Raw genomic sequence first — 20,831 nt, forward strand, 5'->3', positions numbered from 1 at the left:
TAGGCAGGATATGTACCAACATTATGACCCTGCTGGCCTGCTGGCTCAGTGAGGTCCAGTGGTGCATGTTGATGGTAATCTCTGTTGTGGCCTTCATCATGATTGGCCTGAACCTGATGTATTGTGTGCTGGCCAGCGTGTGACCCCCGTCCTGGAAGTTGGCAGAGCCTGAAGAGTGCTGGAAGTCCTACACATTACTTTTTTTGATCCTGATGCTGAACAGCTATAGGAACCAGTGGCAGGTAGCCTAAGTGATGGCCCTGAACCAGGAGGCCAATAGGAAAGGGAGGTCCCCTGCAGGTCTCCCCATGGTTGCAGCTCCAGGAGCTGGCAGTTGGAGAAGTCTCCAGTGTGGTCCAGTCATCCCAGGAGAAGGTGGTGGCCTGTCACATGGTGGGCAAGACCCTTCAGTTTGGGGTGCAGCACCCTGGGTTGTGGGCTTAGGACACCAGCTGTATGACATGAAGCTCTCCCTGGTTCATCTACAGCTGGAGCTACACATGAAAGAAGAGAGAGAAGACATCCAGATTAGGTGTTTCTGCATCCATGCGCCAAAAGTGACAATTAGCTGCTGAACAAGAAGCTACTGTCCATAAACTGGGGCAAGAGCACCATGAATGCCATTTAGCAGTCTGCCTCCTTTTTGCAGCTGGAGGACAGGCACCTGAGACAGCACCCTCACCAGGACAGAGCAGGAATTCTGGCCACTGCAACATGCCCACGTCCAGTGTGATTGTCCCTAACAATCTAGTCTTTAAAAGGGAAAGAACAATCTGAGTCTCCAGCTGGAGGCTTCCCCCAAAAAAGAACTTACAAAGCCCAATTTGCCACCAGATTTGCAGTGGGACCTGCATCCCCTACCTAAGCATTGAAGTAACTGTTAGGAGAAGAATTCCTTGTAAGAGAAATACCACACTCAGCAAGGCATAGGAGGGACAACTGGGGATTTGATTTTACCTACACAGCTCTCTAGCAAGACATGTTTGGTGCCCATATCTGGACCATGTCATGGGGAGGTGTGCCCCTATGGGCTCTCACTATGAACAAAATGGATGCTTACCTCTCCTACTAGTTTGCTTCTTAGAATTAAAAAGTACACCAGGCCCTGAGGGCAGGGAGATGGAATACAGGCAGGGTTTTGTTTTGTTTTGTTTTTTCAGAGAGGGGGAATTCAACCTTTATTTTATTTATTTATTTATATGGTGGTGAGGATCAAACCCAGGGCCTCACCTTTCCTAGGCAAGTGCTTTACCACTGAGCCATAACCCCAGCCCCAACAAGCCAGAGTTTTGGTAAAAAAATTATGATAGCAGTTGAAATGTTTGGGCAAATATAGGAAGGCATTTGCCTTTGCCCATAGCCATAGAACTTGAAAACTTATGCAAGCACTAAGTATGTCCTGTGCATATTATACTTGAACATTTTTCCATGGTTACTATGAGCCTACTTTCCAGTGGAGATAACATAAATCCTGATGTGGTTTTTATGCCAGTGGAACAGTTGATGTGCAGATTTCCTTTCCATCTGGTGCATGTACTAGACTAGAGCAGGAACCTGTCTCAGGAAGATATGAGCAATAGGTGACAGTGCATAGAACATGGTAACCGTGCCCCCCCCCACACACACACACACAAACACGGTTTTGGTAAATATTTCCTATAGCCAAAACAAAGTACTTGTAGGGCACTAGAAGAAATTGTTTTGCATCTCAGCTATCCATTGTAGGAATGTGAATTTAATAATAAATGGTTCAAACATGGGAAATTGTTTTTATGGACTCTTATGTGTACTGCCAGCAGACATTCTTGTTAAAGAGTGATTGTCACTGGAGTGACATGTTTTATCTATGTAATGAGATTGATGTTCGTTTAGTAAGTTTGGAAAGCCTGGTGTGACCCTGACCTCCAGCAGATAGGCAAGTGGGTGTGTGACTTCCAAGGCTCCATTAACCCTTCATTAATTAACCCTGTATTTCAGGGGAATAGAGTCATCAAAGAGCAAGGCCCTTTGTGAGAGCCAAAACTGAAGCATTTGTTTCTTTCCTGTTTTTGAGGAAGATATTCAAAAACTATGCTGGGAATTTTACTTTCAAATGCACATTTTCAAATTCCTAGGTGTTTCAGAAATTATCAAGTGACTTTAAAATGACTTTTTAACCACATTTCATTTTTAAATATTGCAATTGAATGTTAGCTATTGTACAGTTCCAAATACATGAATAGAAAATCAGTCTCCGCACCAGAAGAAAAGAAGAGAATGAAGAACATATGGCAAAAATACTATACTGATACAGAATTCCTTGTACTTATTTTCATTGAGTTTTAGGGAAAATTATCACCAAAAGCCAGTTGACAACATTCTCTTTAATTTAATTAATATTAATAGTAGCAATAATCAGTATGTATGACCTGCATGGAATAAAAATTTACATAGAATTCATTTGACTTTGACCCTTTCATTCAAGTGGTGGTTTACTATGTTAGAAATGTTTCCAGTCAGAGTGCTCTGGAGTGACTGATTCCACCTGTACTCATAGGCTGGTGTTTCATGGCTCAAACCAGAGTGGTTGTGTGGATTTTTACAATATTAAAATACTTCCATACTGGTTGGTGAAGAGTCCTGAATGGACTCCTGCTGTGAGCCAACATCTCTGACACTAACTATACCTCCCTGTTCTCCTGTCAGCTGAAGCCCTCTGGGTCAACTCCAGCCCTATGGACAGGGGTCCATTCTTATTGGCTGCAGTCTGTGATATTTTTGTGGTTATGTTTTGGAATATCATCTATTGTATCCTGCTCTTATTTAATTTTTTGACGTTTTAGAGTTCATCATAGAGTTTTCATGTTAATTTGGATTTTTGAAAATTGTTCATTCATTATCTTGATTACTACTTTTTTGCATCCCTTAATTTTCTACCCATCTTCATTTTCTTGAATCTAGAAGTGCCTTATCTGTACACATTCTGGCATTCAGTTTTTAAACTATTAGAGCTGTTATATGTCATCAAAAGAATTCAAATAATGAGAATGGTGCCAGGTGCTGCCGGACACAGTGACAAACTCATGCAAGGCCCTGTCTTCCACATCATAGGGCCGAGGGTTACCATGGGGGAAGGCAGAATACAACTTCTCTTTCTCCCTGCAAAAAGGGATATGTAGTAGTCAGCTTGGGCTGCCATAACAAAGTGCAGTCGCTTGAACAACAGAAATGTATTGTCTCACAGTTCTGGAGGTTGTAAGGCTGAGATCCAGATATCATTAGAATGTTTTCTTCTGACAGTTCTCTCCCTGGACTGTGTAGGCCATCTTCTTCCTATGTCTTCACATCATCCTCCTTCTTATGTATCTTTGTCATAATCTCCTGTTTTTCATATGTGTGTGTGTGTTTATACATATAAATATAATCATATATTAATTGTAGAAATTAATGGGTTTCATTGTGTCATTTCCATACATGCATGTATCATGAATTGACCTTCTTTCTACCCTTCTCACCCTTTCTTCTCCCAGCTACCTGCTTCCTGGTCTCTATTGGTCCTTTTTTATGGATATTTCTTTAGTTTTTAGTTTCCACATACCAGAGAAAACATGCAATACTTTCTTTACTATGGCTGAATTATTTCATTTAACAAGATCTGTTTTGCTGCAAATGAAATAATTCATTTTTCTTTGATTAAATAATATTCCATCATGTATATATACTATATTTGCTTTATTCATGCATCTGTCAATGGACACCTCAACTGAGTTCATATCTTTTATTAAATAATTTTTAGTTGTAGCTGGATACAATACCTTTATGTTTACTTATTTATTTTTATGTGGTACTGAGGTTTGAACCCAGCAGCTCATATGTGCTGGGTGAGCACTCTACCACTGAGCCACAACCCCAGCCACAACTGAGTCCATATCTTACCTATTGTGAATAGTGTCACAATACACATGTTCATTCAGGTGCTTTTTAAAATTCTTTTTAAAAATATTTTTTAGCTGTTGATGGACCTTTATTTTATTAATTTGTATGTAGTGCTGACAATTGAACCCAGTACCTCACGAATGCTAGGAAAGCACTCTACCACTGAGCCACAACCCAGCACCTCAGGTGTCTTTTATAATTGCTGAATTTAATCCCTTTGAATAAATGCCAAGCAGTCATATATATAGGACATATGGTAGTTCTATTTTAATTTTCTGAGGTCCATCTATACTGTTTTCTATAGAAGTCATACTTATTTACATTCTTACCAACATTCTTACCAACATTGTATATGGTTCTGTTTATTCCACATTCTCACTGGTAATATTAATATTAAAAATATATATATATATATATTTTTTACATTAATGTTATACATATTAATATTGTAGTTATTATACATATAATAACTATTCCAACTGGAATAACCATCTTACCCAACTTGGTAAGACATAATCTCCTTGTGGGTTTGATTTGTGTCTGTGATGGCTAAAGATGTTGAGCATTTTTACATATATTTATGGGAAATGTGAATTTCTTCTTTTGAGGAGTGTATCCAGGGCATTGGTCCATTTTTTTATATGAGTTGCTTTTTAATTGTTGGTGTTTTTTCCTGTATTCATCCTTTGTCAAACAGATAGCTGGAAAAGATTCTCTTCCATTCTCTGTGTTTCCTCTTCACTCTGGTGATTGTTGTAGTCTTAGTTGTGCAGAAGTTTTTTTTAATTCAATGCAATCCTGTTTGTTCATTCTAATTCTGATTTTGTGAGCTTTTTGAGTCCTTACTTGGAAATTATTGCTTTTGCTATGATCTTAAAGTGTTTCCCCTATGTTCTATCTAGTAGTTTGAAAGGATCCAGTCTTACATTAAGGTCTTTAATACTGAGTTGATTTTTGTACCATGTGATATATCTAGGAGTCTAATTTCAGTCTTCTACAGGGGAATATCCAGATTTCCCAGCACCATTTGATGAAGAAGGCTGTTCTTTCTCCAATATTTTGGCACATTTTTTGCAATATATATATATTTCTGGGGACCTGCCTCTTTTTATGCCACTACTATACTGTTTTTGATACTATGGCTCTCAGATATAATTTAAAATAAAGTATTGTGGTGCTTCTAGCATTGCTATTTTTGCTCAAAATTGCTTTTGCTATTCTGGATCTTTTTTGCTTACATATATTTTAGGGTAATTTTCTAGTTCTATGAAAAATCTTATTGGTATTTTGGGGGAGATTGCAATGAATTGTAGATTGTTTGGGGTTGCATGGCCATTTTAACAATACTAATTCTCTGAATTCATGAACATAATAAGTGTTTTCAACTTCTAATTTGTTCTTCATTATATTTCTTCAGTATTTTATAATTTACATTGTAGAAGCCTTTCACATTATTAGTTAGATTTACTTTTAGGTATTTTTTCTTCTTTTCCTTCTTCTCATTCTTCCCCCCTTTCCCCTCCTTCTCCTTTATGTAGTTTATTCATGGTTTCCATCATAAGGAAAATGCTGAATTTTATCAACATTTTTTCTGAAGAGAATTTTGCTGATTTTTTTGCATCAATTGAGATAATCATGTGATTTTTATCCATGATTTCATTTATGTGCTTTATTGCATTTATTGACTTGTGTTTGTTTAACCATTCTTTCATCCTTGGAATGAAAGAAACTCAATGATGACATATTATCTTTTTTAATGTATTATTAAATTAAATCTAAGAGAATTATATTAAAGATTTTTATATCTATGTTTATCAGAGATATTGGCATATCTTTTGGTTTATCTCTAGTCATATTTGGTTTTTAAAATTGGTGCTCCAAGACTTATTGCTTATGAATTTATAATAATTATATCTTTGTGATGAATTAGTCCCTTGGTCAATAAATAGTGACCTACTTTACTCTTCTGATTTTGTTTTAAAGTTTGTTTTAAGATTTATTTTTCTGTTGTATCCTTTGTAAGTTTTGTTATCAGGGTAGTACTGGCTTCATAGAATAAATTTGAAAGTTTCCTTTCCCTTTTTTAATAATTAGTTTCAGCAGTGTTGGTGTTAGTACTTTAAAAGTTTGTTAAAATTCAGCAATGATTCCATCTGGTCTTAGGATCCTTATTTTTTTCCCTCCTTTTAATCAGAAAAAATTACATTATGATTTCAATCTCATTACGTGTCATCAGTCTAGTTAGGTATTATAATCTTTGTTGAATTTGTTAAGTTATATGTTTACAAATATTTTTCCATTTCTTCTGGATTTTCTAATTTATTAGGCATAGAGTTTTTCAAACTTTTTCTTGATGATCTTTTGAATTTTACTATTGTTAAGACTAATTTTTTAAGTCTAATTTTACTTCTTTGGGCTTTCTCTTTCTCTTTGACTAAGGCATTCATTGAAATGTTATTATTTCAAAAACCAACTCTTTGTTTTATTGAGGTTTTGTATTATTCTTTTAGTTTTTTTTTTAATTTTGGGGGGTTGTAGATGGACACAATACCTTCATTTTATTTATTTATTTTTGTATGGTGATGAGGATCAAACCCAGTGCCTCCCACATGCTAGGCAAGTGCTCTACCTCTGAGCCACAAACCCAGCCCCTATTCTTTATATATATATATATATATATATATAATCAGATTAAAGACTATGCAAGCATTATTTTTGTATTCGTGAAAGTTACAGTGATAGTAAATGTATGCAGTTATTTCCTCAGTTACATTCTATTGCAGTGTGCAATCTTGGGAGGATTGTTCAGTTCTCAAGAAGGTCCATTGTTTAAAGTTACCAATTCATAGGTAGATTCAGGAGAAGCAGAACTGATGGAATTTTGGGATTATCTTAGCAAGGAAGTTCCTTCATTCCCAGGAGCTGCAGTGCCTGAGAATATGGTCGAGGCTGATAAGACTCTAGCAAGAAGGACATCTCCTTAGCAACCAGGCATCCTATGCCTTTGCACCGAAACTTTCCCAGTCACAAAGTATTCCACAGACATGAAGTGAGGAGGGATCCCGATCTCACACACTAGTATCCCAGTCATTGTCACTACTCTCCACACTCAAATGCTCCATAGAGATCAGCATCTGCCCAGCTTGATGGTTGGGTTGATTTAATCTCTCCAAAGAATATACTACTCTATACAACTCCAAACTAACACTTAGAGCTAGAATCAGCCCCAAGAACTTCTCAAGCAGAACTCTACATAAGCCCCACCCTACATGAAGTAATCTATACTGTATGAATAAAACTCCAATAGAAAATACTTTCAGTTGCACCTTACATAGCAGTGGTAAGCAGGTAGCTGAGAGCCATCTCACTACATCCTACATCCTCAGTCATTTCCAGGAGGCAGACTGGCAAGCAACATACAAAGAGGAATGATTTAATAAATAATACCCAGAACTCGATCTCTCCTGGGCACAGAGCCAAGAAAGAAGGGCAACAAGGTCAATCTGGCATAGGTAATGAATATCCACTCCGTCCCACAACTGCAACCACCTCAGTAGAGGGACCAGTGTTTTTTTTTTTAATTAAGAAAATTTTTATTGTCAAAGAATTTGCTGATTGGTTCACATACATATACATGTTTATGTGGATGTACGTATACATACAGTCACATTGGTTTTTCTTTTTTGTCAACTCTTTTTCTTTTATTGTCCTTCCTTTGTCCCTTCCTCTTCTTTTTCCTCTTCATTTCTTTTTAGATTCTTTTCATGTACTTGAAACCTCTGCAGCCCAAAATTAAATCAGTAATTGAGTAGCTGACCTAAGATCCCTATATGCTTTCATGTCAATTTTCATTTCTTTAATACCAAATGTCTCAATATTTTCACAAATATTACTCCCATTTTTCACTTTGATTAGTAGACATACGGAGAACATTTTCAAAAAGCTTTATAAAATTTTATTAGAATATTGCTTTGTTTTTAAGTGGTTCTCTCTCTCTCTCTCTCATATATATATGAGAGAGAGAGAGAGAGAGAAGAAAATCGAAATAAAATGTTTCTTGTAGCTTGGTGCAGAAGCACACTCCTATAATAGCAGTGGCTCAAGAGGCTGAGGCAGGAGGATCCCAAGTTTAAAGCCAGCATCAGCATCTGAAAGGCCCTAAGCAACTCAGCAAGACCCAGTTTCTAGATAAACTATTAAAAAATCTTGGGGATGTGGCTTAGTGTTTAAACACCACTGGGTTAAATACCCAGTAGCAGATAAAATAAAACAACAATAACAACAACAAACCTTGTTTAATAGAAGAAATAGTTATTCCAGAAAATGCATCTAAATGTGAAAGATGGAGCTAAAAATCTGATAGGCAGACTAGTTAGGAACATTGATTGTTACAATTCCATATACAAAGTATGATGAGCCAGACCACATGTGGTCAAGCTTGAAAACAGCATATGATCAACACTCTGACTGGAGGGTGAAGGGACCCATAATCACTAATTCTCTCACTCTGACTGGATGTAGAAACTCCCCTCCCTCAAAATCATGACCCAATAGTTTTAAGGGTAACCTCCAACAATACCACATAAATCCCTAGACAGCAGCAATTCAGCTGCAACCAGTTTGGGATTCCTGCCCAATGGAAGCTGAACCTCCTCTCTGTTTAAAGAAAGAAATAGGACTGGGGCTCTATCTCAGTGGCAGAGCAGTTTCCTAGCATGTGTGAGGCACTGGATATGATCTTTATCATCACCTAAAACTAAATAAAATAAAGGTATTCTGTCCATCTACAACTATAAAAAAATTTTTAATTAAAAAAGAAATTTTCACTTTACCCTTTGTTGTCCATGGGCTTCATTCTTCAGATCTGTAAGATAACTACATCTTCAAAACCTTTAAGATTTGGGGACGTGTCTGGGGTCCTTGAAAGATAGAGTAAAATGAACTTTTGGTTTTCTGGAGTCTTATAGTACTTTTAAGGGGGAAAATGCATTTCAATCCAAAAAATAAATACTGGGTACCTGTCAGCAACTTAAAAGCCATTACTGTGGCTGCCAATCTGAAAACACTGAACATGAGCTTGCTGGAGAAGGCTTGATCAATCTCCTTTGTCTCTGATGGTGGAATGTCAGTGATATTGTGCTTCAGCCAAAGAACTCAAACCAGGTTGACCTGGTAACTTCAAGTGTTTGCTTCTTTTCCTTTCTGACTCACTTGAAACAATGATGGAGGGTGTCTTCACATGATGTGTCTTCTTGGATCTGGAGAGGAAGTCTTAATCTGATCTGAGGTCCTTTGGAAAAGTGGGGACCCACTAATTCCCAGAATGTGAACCAAACAGTCTGTGTCTCTTTGTCTAATTCTATGATGAAAATTCCTTTCCTCACAACTTCTCATGCAGCAGCAGACCCAGGTTCTTGATATCCTCCAATGAATCCTAATTTTTTCACAAGAAACCATAGATCAGACTATGGGGAATTCTTGAATCCTTGAGCAACATTTAAGACCCAAATCCCAACCATATGCCTAGTAACCACTTTTAGGACAGGGGCCAATTCTTTAAGAGCTCACAGGATAAACTTTAGGACCAAAGGCATAACATAAACTAATAGTCAATAAGATTTTTTCTGGCCAAAGGGACATGATTGCTTTTTTCTCCTTAAATTAGGACATTATCCAGAGCATTATCTGACCTGCCTCCCTCTCCAGACTATGGAATGGTCAGGGAGTATGGAGAAGAGTCTTGGATTCTTTTGTTTTGATAAAAGTGCTTTCTCTTATGGCAAGAGTGGTGTTTAGAAATTATGTAAGGATTGTTTCAGGATGTAGATTTGGGAAAGGAAGTCAGCAACTAGGAAGAAAAATCATTTGGTATGCTAAGAGAGAACAAAACTAAGGATTTAAACAGATATAGATATGTCTAAGAAACATACATATGTCTAAGAGACATTTATGTCTAAGAAAGTTGCAGATGGTTTATGCAAGGTAAATTTTAAAAAGTTTTTTATGTTGTGTCTATTGGATTTTTTGTTGTTGTTGTTGAGGAGAATGTATCCTAGAGGGCAGATGGTCAAACCTACTTTGGAATCTTTTGAATGGTTGCTTCATGGCTGTTGCTGTTTTGGTTTGCTGCGGTATTATTTATGCCCCAGGTGTGCATGGTTTTAGGCATATATACATCAAGAAGGTGGGTGTGTTTGAGAGATTTTTTTTTAGTTGCGCACAATATATTTATTTTTTTTTTATTTTTTATGTGGTGCTTTGCACATGCTAGGTGAGTGCTCTACTGCTGATCCACAACCCCAACCCCAGTCTGAGAGCTTTGAGTGTTGATGTGGGTTTTATGTAATGGGGGCTTGTATGAGTTTGGTACAGGCAGGAGGGTGGCCTGCGTTAAGTCAGCATGGGATTTAATTTTGAAAAATTTACATTGGCACTTGGACTCAGCTCTTGAGCAGGCACATTTGGTTCTTTGGTGTGTGCATGTTTCTGGACAAGTATATTTGGAGTGTTGACTATGTTGTGACATCCAAAGCTGACAGTTATTTGGCCAGTTATACAATAGTCATTTGGGGAACTTTAGAACAGATGTAGGCTCTGTTACTTTGGGACATGGTTTGATGAGTGATGGAAGTCTGGTGGACATATGAGTTTATATTAATGAGAATATTTTGGTGTTTTGGGAGGACCTTGTTGATTGATGCATAGAGAGTTGGATTATGGTTTGTACCTATGCACTAAGTTTTAACATTAGAGAAGCTTTTAACTATCTATGCCATACTGAGTGAGGCACAAATTTCCCTCCAAAAGTGTATCAATATATTGGGAATCCCCACAAATTAGCTCAGGGTTTATGAAAACAGATAGGAAATCACAAGATCCAGAACCAGGCTTTGGCTGTAGGTAAGTGGTAGAGCACTCACTAGCATGTGCAAGACACTGGGTTCAATCCTCAACACAATAAATAAATAGATAGATAGATAGATAGATAGATAGATAGATAGATAGATAGATAGATTAGATAGATAGATTGATTGATTGATTGATTGATTTTAAAAGGTGCCTAACCCAGTAGGCCACAATCCTTTCCCATGGTTGCTCATGAAAAAGGGAAGGAACATCAGCTTACACCCTATCAGGAGACAAAGGAAATAACAGGGGATGCATTGTTCTTTACTTTTTTGAAGATGGAAAATACTCCGTGCGCTGTATGTTATACAATTGAGATCAGTTTGATCTACAAGCCCTAAAAAAAAAATTCCTGATAGTTTTCTGCACCTGAGCCTTGCTGAAATAAAATCTAGAGGATGGGACAAAATGGTCTCCAAAGGGAAGTAAAAATTAGAACACCAACTTAATGCTAGGCTTGTTTTATAAAAAGGAGGGAAATGGGAAGAAGTCACTATGTGTAAGCTTTTTGCCTTTTGTGCCCAAAATAGCAACTGTGCTTGCTCCTTATCTGCCTGTTAGATATCTATTTGTAATGTGGGCTGCATGAGCAAGTGCCCAGACCAACTTAAGATCTGAGGAAAGTATCACTTTAAAATACAAGTCACTGTGGGAAATAAATGGCTGGGCTTTTATACTCTGGGATTGTTATCTTTTAGTAAGTTCTTCCCTGCATGCTAGAGAAAGGTGTCCACAAAGGAAAAGGGATCTGTAAAGGCTGACTGCACCAGGCCTTATATGTTTTGAAGATGATTAAAGGGCACAAATTTTGATTTGGGGATAATTCAGTAGATATTGTCCCAAATTGCAAGGGATTCCAAGAGACCATTTGTTCTTATGCTTCAATTTATCCCTAACTGTATGGTCTCCTTCTGTTCTAAAAGTAATACCTCCAGTCTCTCACCAGAATGGAGTTCAGTATCTTTTAACAGTATCAACCTTCTTAACACCCAAGGATTACTAGTTTCCTCTCAAAAGTTCTTTTTAAAAATACATACTTTTGGATCCTTGGCCAATAAAATATCTGAACAGATTAAAATTCACTGCTTTGATTTAAAAAGACTCCAGGTATATTCAGTGAAAATCCCCTAACTTGCCTTTTTCATATGGGTTTCAGACAAATTTGGAGTCAGATGATGGGCTATTTTTCATTTCTGGAGATAGGGCATATATTTCCTTGCCACCAGTGCAAAGAGGCCATAGCCCATTGGCCTATGTGGCCCTGGAAGCTTCAGTAGCATTAGGGGACACTAAGATGCCTCAGGCACATAAAGGGTATTATACAGCTAAAAGGACCTGCAGCTTTCACTAAATGATAACTTTAACATCACGAATAGTGGGCAGCACAGGGACAACTGTTAAAAGAACCTCTGAACATCTCTATGCCCACCTGGTTAAGGCTCTCAGGGAGACCACTGCTGGGGAATCCAAAAACTAACCTAGCAGGAAGACTCCTGGTAAGAGAAGTCCTACAAAATCACCATGCTCTGGAAATTTTGACCACCAAAGCTGGATGAAACTGTATTTTTGCAGGGAGGATAACACTTTTATGTTAAAAATTACATATTCAAGTCCATTTACAAAAAACTCCAATAAAATTTTTAACTCAAGAGATTTCTAATTGGTGGACATCCCTGTGGGCACAACTGCTTCACATGTTGAAGCCCTTACTTGTCCTCTTGGACATGATGTGTTTGATTTTGCTCTCTGGCCCTTGTATATTAATTGTCTTAGTGAAATTTGTCCCTTCTATCTTGAAGCTGTTGAGTTCTTGATGGGACTAGAGATGGAGCCATGGATCCATTATCAACGTCCTCTAGAGAGACCCACTGAAGAATTTCCCTACTTGCCAGATCTAATATCCACAATGCAGCCTGAGGAAGGTAGAATTGTAATCAACCAAATTCCCTGGTGGCAGTTAGTATTATTTCTTCAGAAGCAGGAATAAGAGCAGGAACTAAAAACATGATAGGAACACAGGAATTGCTAAAATTCCTTGTACAAAATATCTAATGGGCATGTGAATAAGCACATGAACAGCACTTGACCAAAATCCTGACTAGAGAATGGGGTGGGTGGGGCATGATCACGGAATGTCTTATTCTGATTAGATGTAGAACTCCACTCCCTAAAAGTCATCAGACAAGGGCTGTAAAAGTTGCTTGCAACAACACCAATATAAACCCCTAGTCAGTAGCAACTCAACAACAACCGATGTGGGACCCCTCTCTCGTGGAAGCTGCATTTCTTTGTTTAAGGATAGAAAAAATATTCCATCACTTTACCCTGTTTTGCTATGGGTCTCATTCTTCAGATCCACAAGAGAAAGAACCTACACCTCACTACACCACACAAGCAATAGGAGAAAGCAAGGGGGAAAATGTCCTCAATACCTAATACTGTTGGTGGACATGTGAATTAGTGAAACCACAATAGAAACCAGCATAGATGTTTCTCAAAAGACCAGAAATGGAACCACCATATGGCCCAGATATACTACTCTTCCAAGAATTAAACATTTATACCATAGTCATAAATACATACTTGTGTTTATAGCAATACAATTTATAAAAGCCACAATAGGAAATCAGCCTGGCATTGAAAGACAAATGGATAAAGAAAATATGGGGTGTGTGTATGTGTGTGTGTGTGTGTGTGTGTGTGTGTGTGTGTGTGTGTGTGTGTAAAGAAAAGAAAGTTGGAGGGGTTTTCATGAAAGTCAAAATGAGATCAGTAAAGGAAATGATACATTGTGTGTGTGTGTGTGTGTGTGTGTGTGTGTGTGTGTGTGTGTGTGTGTGTAGAGAAAGTTGGAGGGGTTTTCATGAAAGTCAAAATGAGATCAGTAAAGGAAATGATACATCCCAACACCCTAAACAAAACAAAATAAAACCAATTCCTAAATCAGAAGAAGCAACGAAATGATGAATAGTACAACTGAAATCAATACAATAGACAATGAAAAAAATACAAACAATCAATGAAGCCAAGGGTTGGTTCTTGGAATACGTAAGACCTTGTCCAAACTTATGAAAAGAAAGAAAATCCAAATTCGTAAAATTAGAGATAAAAGAGAAAAATTCACCACAAACATCCAAAGATTCATTAGGGAGTATATTGCAAACGTATATCCAATATGGTGGAAAACCAGGAACAAATGTATGTATTTCTAAATTTATTTGGCCTTCCAAAATTAAACTGACAATATATAAAAACTAAACAGATCAATTACAAACACTGAGATAGAAGCAGTGATACAAAGCCTCCTAAAAAGAAAAATATATAAATAGAGAAATTTTTAGTTGAATTCTAATAGAAATTTAAAGAAATAACAAAATAGAAAGATAGAACAATTTCAAATCTATAATATGAAATCAGATATCATTCTGAAACCCAAAACCATGTAAGGACACATCAAGAAAAGAAAAGAAAAGTAGAGAACAATATCCCTGATGAACTTAGATGAAAAAAATTTAATAAAACATTAGCAAATCATATTCAGGAACACAATAAGAAGATTGTACATGATAACTAAATTGGTTTCACTCAAAGGATACAAATGGATACTGATTTGAACATATACAAATCAATAAATGTACATCCTCATACATGTAGAATTTAGAGAACCATCATACATCTTCTCAATACCTACAGGGAAAAAATCCTTAACAAAATTTAGCAGATTCAGTTGGAAAACTGAAGAAACAATGGGTAGAATGGAATTAATTTATAATCCATAAAGTCTATATACTATACACCTAAACTCAACATCATTGTGAATGAGGGAAAAAATGAAACATTCCCTTTAAATCTGGAACAAGTGAAGGAGGTCACAATCAAAACTCTTCTACTCAATATACTACTGGATAATTTTTCTGGACCAATAAGCCAAGAAAATAAGATGGAAGGGATAAAAACAGGAAAATAATAAGTCAAATTATATCTGTTTTCAGAAGATATGATTTTATACTCAGAATATCCAAAACACTCCAACAATTTGATAAACAAATTAAGCAAACAGCAGTTCACAAAATCAATATAAGAAAATCAGCACCTTCTCAAGACACAAATAAAGAACCTAGTGAAAAAAATAGCCTCATAAAATCAAATTAAATACCTAGGAATAAACCAAACCAATAAGGTGAGAGACATCTACAATGACAACTAGAGAACACTGAAGAAAGAAATTGAGGACCTTAGAATATGTAAAGTTGGTAAAATTAAAATTGTCCAAGTAGCCATACTATCAAAAAGTATTGCACAGATGCAATAGAATTCCATTCAAATTAATATGACATTCTTCAAAGATCTAGAAAAATCAATTCTAAAATAAATTTGCAAGAGCAAAAGACTCAGAATAACCAAAGCAATACTGAGCAAGAAAAGCAATAGCAAATGATACTACAGAACTATATTAACAAAAAAGAAATCATGGTATTGGCATGTAAACAGACATGAAGTCCATGGGTATAGAAGACTCAGGGACAAATCACCATAGATACAGTAATTTGGTATTCAACAAAGGTGCCAAGAGCACATGTTGGACATGGTATTGATAGCTTTTTGGAAAAAAAGTGATGAAGAAACTGGATATTCACTTGCAGAAAAATGAAAATAGATTTCTACCTTTTACCCTGCACAAAAGACAACTCAAAGTGAATCAAAGATATAGACTTTAGAACAGAAATTTTTAAATTAATAGATAAACATGGGCTCAACATACCAACATATTGGTGTAGACACCCACTTCCTTAAAAGACTGCTAAAGTTCAAGAAATGAAACCAGGATCAATGATTTGGACAGCCTCAAATTAAAAAGCTTCTATATACAGCAAAGAAAACAGGGGCATGAAGATGGACATTAAATAATGGTACAAGATTTTTGCCAGCAGCCTTTCCAAAAGGCAATTAATATCCAGAATATACAAACGAATCAAAAATCTCAACACCAAAAAAAAAAAAAAAAAAAACAATCTAGTCAGTAAATGGGAGGTAAAACAAAAGAGACACTTCTGGAAAAAAGATATACAAATGGCCAAAAAAAGATATAGGAAAACAAACTTCAGTATCCTAGAAATCAGGGAAATGCAAATCAAAATTACACTAAGAATTCATCTCATCTTTATTGAAAATGACAATCATCAAGAATACACATAATAAATACTGGTGAGGATGCAGGTAAAAAACCACACTCATACTCTGTTGGTGGGTTTGCAAATTAGAACGACCACTTTTTCCTGGAAAGCAGTGGGGATATTCCTCAAAAGACTAGGAATAGAACCACCATATGACCTATATGACCCAGCTATCCCTCTCCTTAATATTTATCCTAACGTACTGAATTCAGCATACTATAGCAACACAAGCAGATCAACACTTAGAGCAGTGCAATTCACAAGAGCCAAGTTATGGAACTAGCACTGGTGGTCATCAACAGATAAATGGATGAGCAAAAATGAAAGATTGTATATATATATATATATATATATATATATAGAGAGAGAGAGAGAGAGAGAGAAAGAGAGAAAGAGAGAATGAATAGATTTTTACAAAGCCAGAAAAAAGAATGAAATTATAGCATTTGCTAGTAAATAGAAAAAACTGAAGAGCATTGTGCTAAGTGAAATCAGGCAGATGCAGACATCAAATGTTGAAATGTTCTTACTTGGGGAAGCTGAAATCATAAGGAAAAAAAGAAGAAATCCCATGAAAATAGAATGGATATAAGTAGAATGGAAAAGGAAGAAAGAGGGGGAGGGAATATGGATGGCATAAGGGAGGATCAGTGGAATAAAATTGACCAAATCATGGTACATAAATACACAAACAAACTTCAGTGAATTTCAACTTTATGTGTATCTTTTTATTTTTATATTTTTTCAACTTTATTTTATGTATTTATTTTTATGTGGTAATGAGGATAGAACCCAGGGCCTTGCATGTGCTGGATAAGCATTCTACCACTGAGCCACAACCCTATCCCAAACTTTATGTATATCTAAAATCACAAATTTAAAATATATAAATGAACAAAAGGCAGATGAGTAGAATAGAGTTAAAGGGACACTGGGAAGAAAAAAATGAAGGCAAAGAGAAGTACTGGAGACCAAATAGCAATGAATTATATTCTATGCATATGTGATTATGTCAAAATGAACCAAAATATCACCTATAGCTATGATGCACTAAGAATACTATTAAAACTAAAAACTTTAAGTACAGACTTTAAAAAGGATGTAGAGAGAGAACTTATGGCATACGTACAAATGCTTGCCACCTACTCCTCAGACAGAGGATTAATATCCAGAATACATTAGGAATTTGAAAACTTAACACTAAATTAACAAATAACACAGTGAATAAGCAGGGAAATGAATTAAACATACAAATTTAAAAAATATAAATGTCCAATAATATACAACAATTAAAATGTATGGCATCTTTAGCAATTGGGAAATGTAAATCAAAACTAAAGTGATGTGTTGGGGTTATATCTCAGCAGTAGAGCCATTGCCTAGCATGTACAAAGTGCTAGGTCCAATCCTCAGAACCACATAAAAATAAATAAATAAAATAAATTTTTTAAAAAACTACGCTCAGATTTCATCTTCAGGCAGAATGGCAGCATTACAAATAATAATAAGTGCTGGAGAGGACGTGGGGAAATGAAAACAATTTTACACCATTAGTGGGATTGTAAATTGGTAGAACCACTCTGGATATCAGTATGGATATTCCTCAAAAGACTAGTAATGGAGGGCTAGGGTTGTGATTCAGAGGTAGAGCACTTGCCTAGCACATGCAAGGCATCCTGGGTTTGATCCTTCACACCACATAAAACAAGAATAAATAAGGATATTGTGTCCAAATACAACTAAGAAATATATTTTTTAAGAAAGACTAGGGATTGAAACACTATATGACTCAGCTAAACAACACCTTGGTATTTACTGTAGAGAATTAAAGTCATATGCACAATATGCTATGTGTGTAGCCAAGTACACAGCAGTACAATTCACAGTAGTCAAACTATGGAAGATCCCGGGCATTTGCCAATGGCTGAATGCATGAAATAAATATTGTATACATGACAAATGGGGGTTTTTTAGCCATAAAAATGAAATCATGTCACCTGCAGGAAAATGGATGGAACTTAGAACATTATGTTAAGGAAAAGCAAAACTCAGAAAGTCAAGAGTCATGTGTTTTCTCTCATTTGTGGAAGCTAGAAAGGAAGAAGGAAAGGAAAAATGGTGTGACTTCATGAATAGTGAAGGGAGAACAATAGAACAGAGGAAAGGATTCAGAGAGAGGGAGGAAAGGGGTAAAAATAAAAATATTGGGGAAAAATATCAATCATATTATACTGCTTTATCATATTCATGTGTGAATATATAACACAAATCCCCTACTTTGAATAATTGTAATGCACCAATAAAAAAAGAAAGATAAAAATAAATTTTTATATAAAAGGGCAAAAAACACCCAGTGTAAGGGAAACCCACAAATCATACAGGTTTCACATTCTGTGTCTTGTGAGGCTGCTCCTTAATGTACCTTCTCACCATGACTGAATTCCATAGTCCAAATGCTAAGGGAAAACTTTGCTTTTTCTTCATCTTTGCTTCCTAGTTTGGGACCATTACCTTGGAGACCTTCCTTAGTCTTATCCATCAACCTGATACTCCTGAACTCCCCCAATGCACAATTTGTGAGAAACCCTCTCTTGAAACTCCCTTTATCTATGTTATATCCCTATAGATACTAGTTTGAACTTCCTGGAGCTTTGCAAAAAGTATAGCGTTCAAGGAGGACTACTTATACAAATTATTGGAAGACAGCAACTTCCCCATTATTTACATAACCAACTCACAGTAACACTACTGGCTCTTTGGTCCACTTCCCAAGAATGTCTGTCCCTTTGTCATTTGCCTCCACAAGAGCTTTTCCAGAAGCTCATTACTGATAGCAAGTCCTACAAATTGACAATTGTGAGGGATGCAATACATCAAAGCATCCCATTCTTATTGATAGGCACACTTATAGACAAAAGCAGACACAATTCACTAAAGGGACTCAGAAAGTTGTCAGAGATATCTGGCAGTGTGGCAGAAGTAGGGATATGCCCCAACCTCTGTCTATACAATGTGCAACTCATTCAGAAAAATCAATGGAATGCTTCAAATACCTCTGAGTCTGTCACTGTCATTGTTTCCTTTAGAAAACAATATCACAACATGGGAGCCTCACTTTCAACACAAAGGGCTGTACTTTTTATGTTGTAAACAAATGGAACAAGGAGGCTGGGTTGTGCCTCAGTGATAGAGCACTTATCCAGCATGTGTGAGGCATTGGATTTGATCTGGAGCACCAAATAAATACATAAATAAATAAAGTTATAACAAAAAACCTGAGACAAGTATGACCCTGATATCTTAAGGCAAAAGTGCTTCATTTTCTATTGAAATACTGCCTGGACACAATATAAGATGGGATATGGGGAACAATGGCCCCACAATGATTGCCTAAATTACATCATACAATTGGAGTTTTTCTGCAAATGGTCCAATGGTGTGAGATTCCATATGTGCAAATCTTCATGACATTTTATCAAAATCCAGACATATGCTGAAAGACACGTGATGATTTTAAGACAATAGAAAAGCCAGATCTTCTAACTGATCCCTGCTTTGCAGTTCCCATTTTAGCTCCAGGGAAGGTTATATGCCAGATAACAAAAGAACCCCCTCATAGATCATGGGCTACCCAGACCCCTCCTCTGTATGTTCCGAAGTACTGTACTGGGTATGATGTACTGCACATCATACCCAGAGTGGCCTCTTACCATCCAATTACCAAATATTTGGTTGACATTCTTGCCCATAAAGAAGGTCACCAAAATGAATGAAAAAACTCAGTATTTACACATATTTCTTTATGACTGTAAACTCCCCCTCCAAGAGAAGACTTGGAAATTGCTCCAAAGTTTCTTTCTGCTTTATCAGTAATTTTCAAACACTCACTCTTGCCTTCAATCTTGGGTGGAGGGATGTTTATTTAATCTTTACTATCAGCTGCACTCCAGATATGCAAAAGATAGTTTTATTAAAAACATGTTCAGAGTTGGGGCTGGGGCTCAGTGGTAGAGTGCTTGCCTGGCATATTGAGATTTAATTCAATCCTCAGCACCACATAAAAATAAAATAAACTTATTGCATCAATCTAATATATAATATATATATATATATATATATATATATATATATATATATATATATATAATATTTTTAAAAACATGTTCATTATGAAAAAGTCAAAGAGATTACCCAGGGAACAGAAGAAAATCACACAGGTTCCATGCATTTCTTAATGAGGTCTTTAAAAGTACACCAACATAGACCAACCTCCTTAAGGGACAATCCCTTATGGGATACCATTTTATAGCTCAGTCTATTCCTGATAGATAGAGAAAACTCCAAACATTTCAATTGAAGTTCTCAAAATTTGTTAATAGATATGATTTTCTCTGTCTTAAATGACAGGGACTTGGAGGAAATCTGATAAAGAAAAAGGAGGGATAAGAGAAAGGCATCACCACCTGCAAAAACCTCCCCACTTGACAGGATAGGATTCAATCCTCATGGTAATATAATACTGCAGGAAGCAACGGAGAGTAGGATAGCTCCAAATGCAGGGGAAATTGACATCTGGCACCCACGTGCACAAGCCCAACACCCACCCCTGCCCCACACTTTGTATGTAAGGATGACCCTGTCATGTAACACTGAAAGAAAAAAAATGGATCAAGACACAAGGTCTGACCATTTCAAGAAGCCTGGAAAGGCCAAGAGTACAAAGATGCCCCTAACAAACATTTGCATTTCACATGAGGAAATCTGGGCAATTCTTGAGGTTGCAGGCAAGTTAATGCAGTTCCTTTTGGACACAGGGTACACAATCTATCCTGAAAT

At 36.5% G+C, this 20,831-nt stretch overlaps 1 pseudogene; it reads left to right on the plus strand.

Moving 5' to 3' along the window:
* The first annotated feature begins 254 nt into the window (after positions 1-254).
* The window catches only part of LOC144375673 (nocturnin pseudogene), a 31,765-nt pseudogene continuing 11,188 nt past the window's right edge, over positions 255-20,831 (plus strand).

Source organism: Ictidomys tridecemlineatus, chromosome 3, assembly GCF_052094955.1.
Source record: "Ictidomys tridecemlineatus isolate mIctTri1 chromosome 3, mIctTri1.hap1, whole genome shotgun sequence".
Lineage (NCBI taxonomy): Eukaryota > Metazoa > Chordata > Mammalia > Rodentia > Sciuridae > Ictidomys > Ictidomys tridecemlineatus.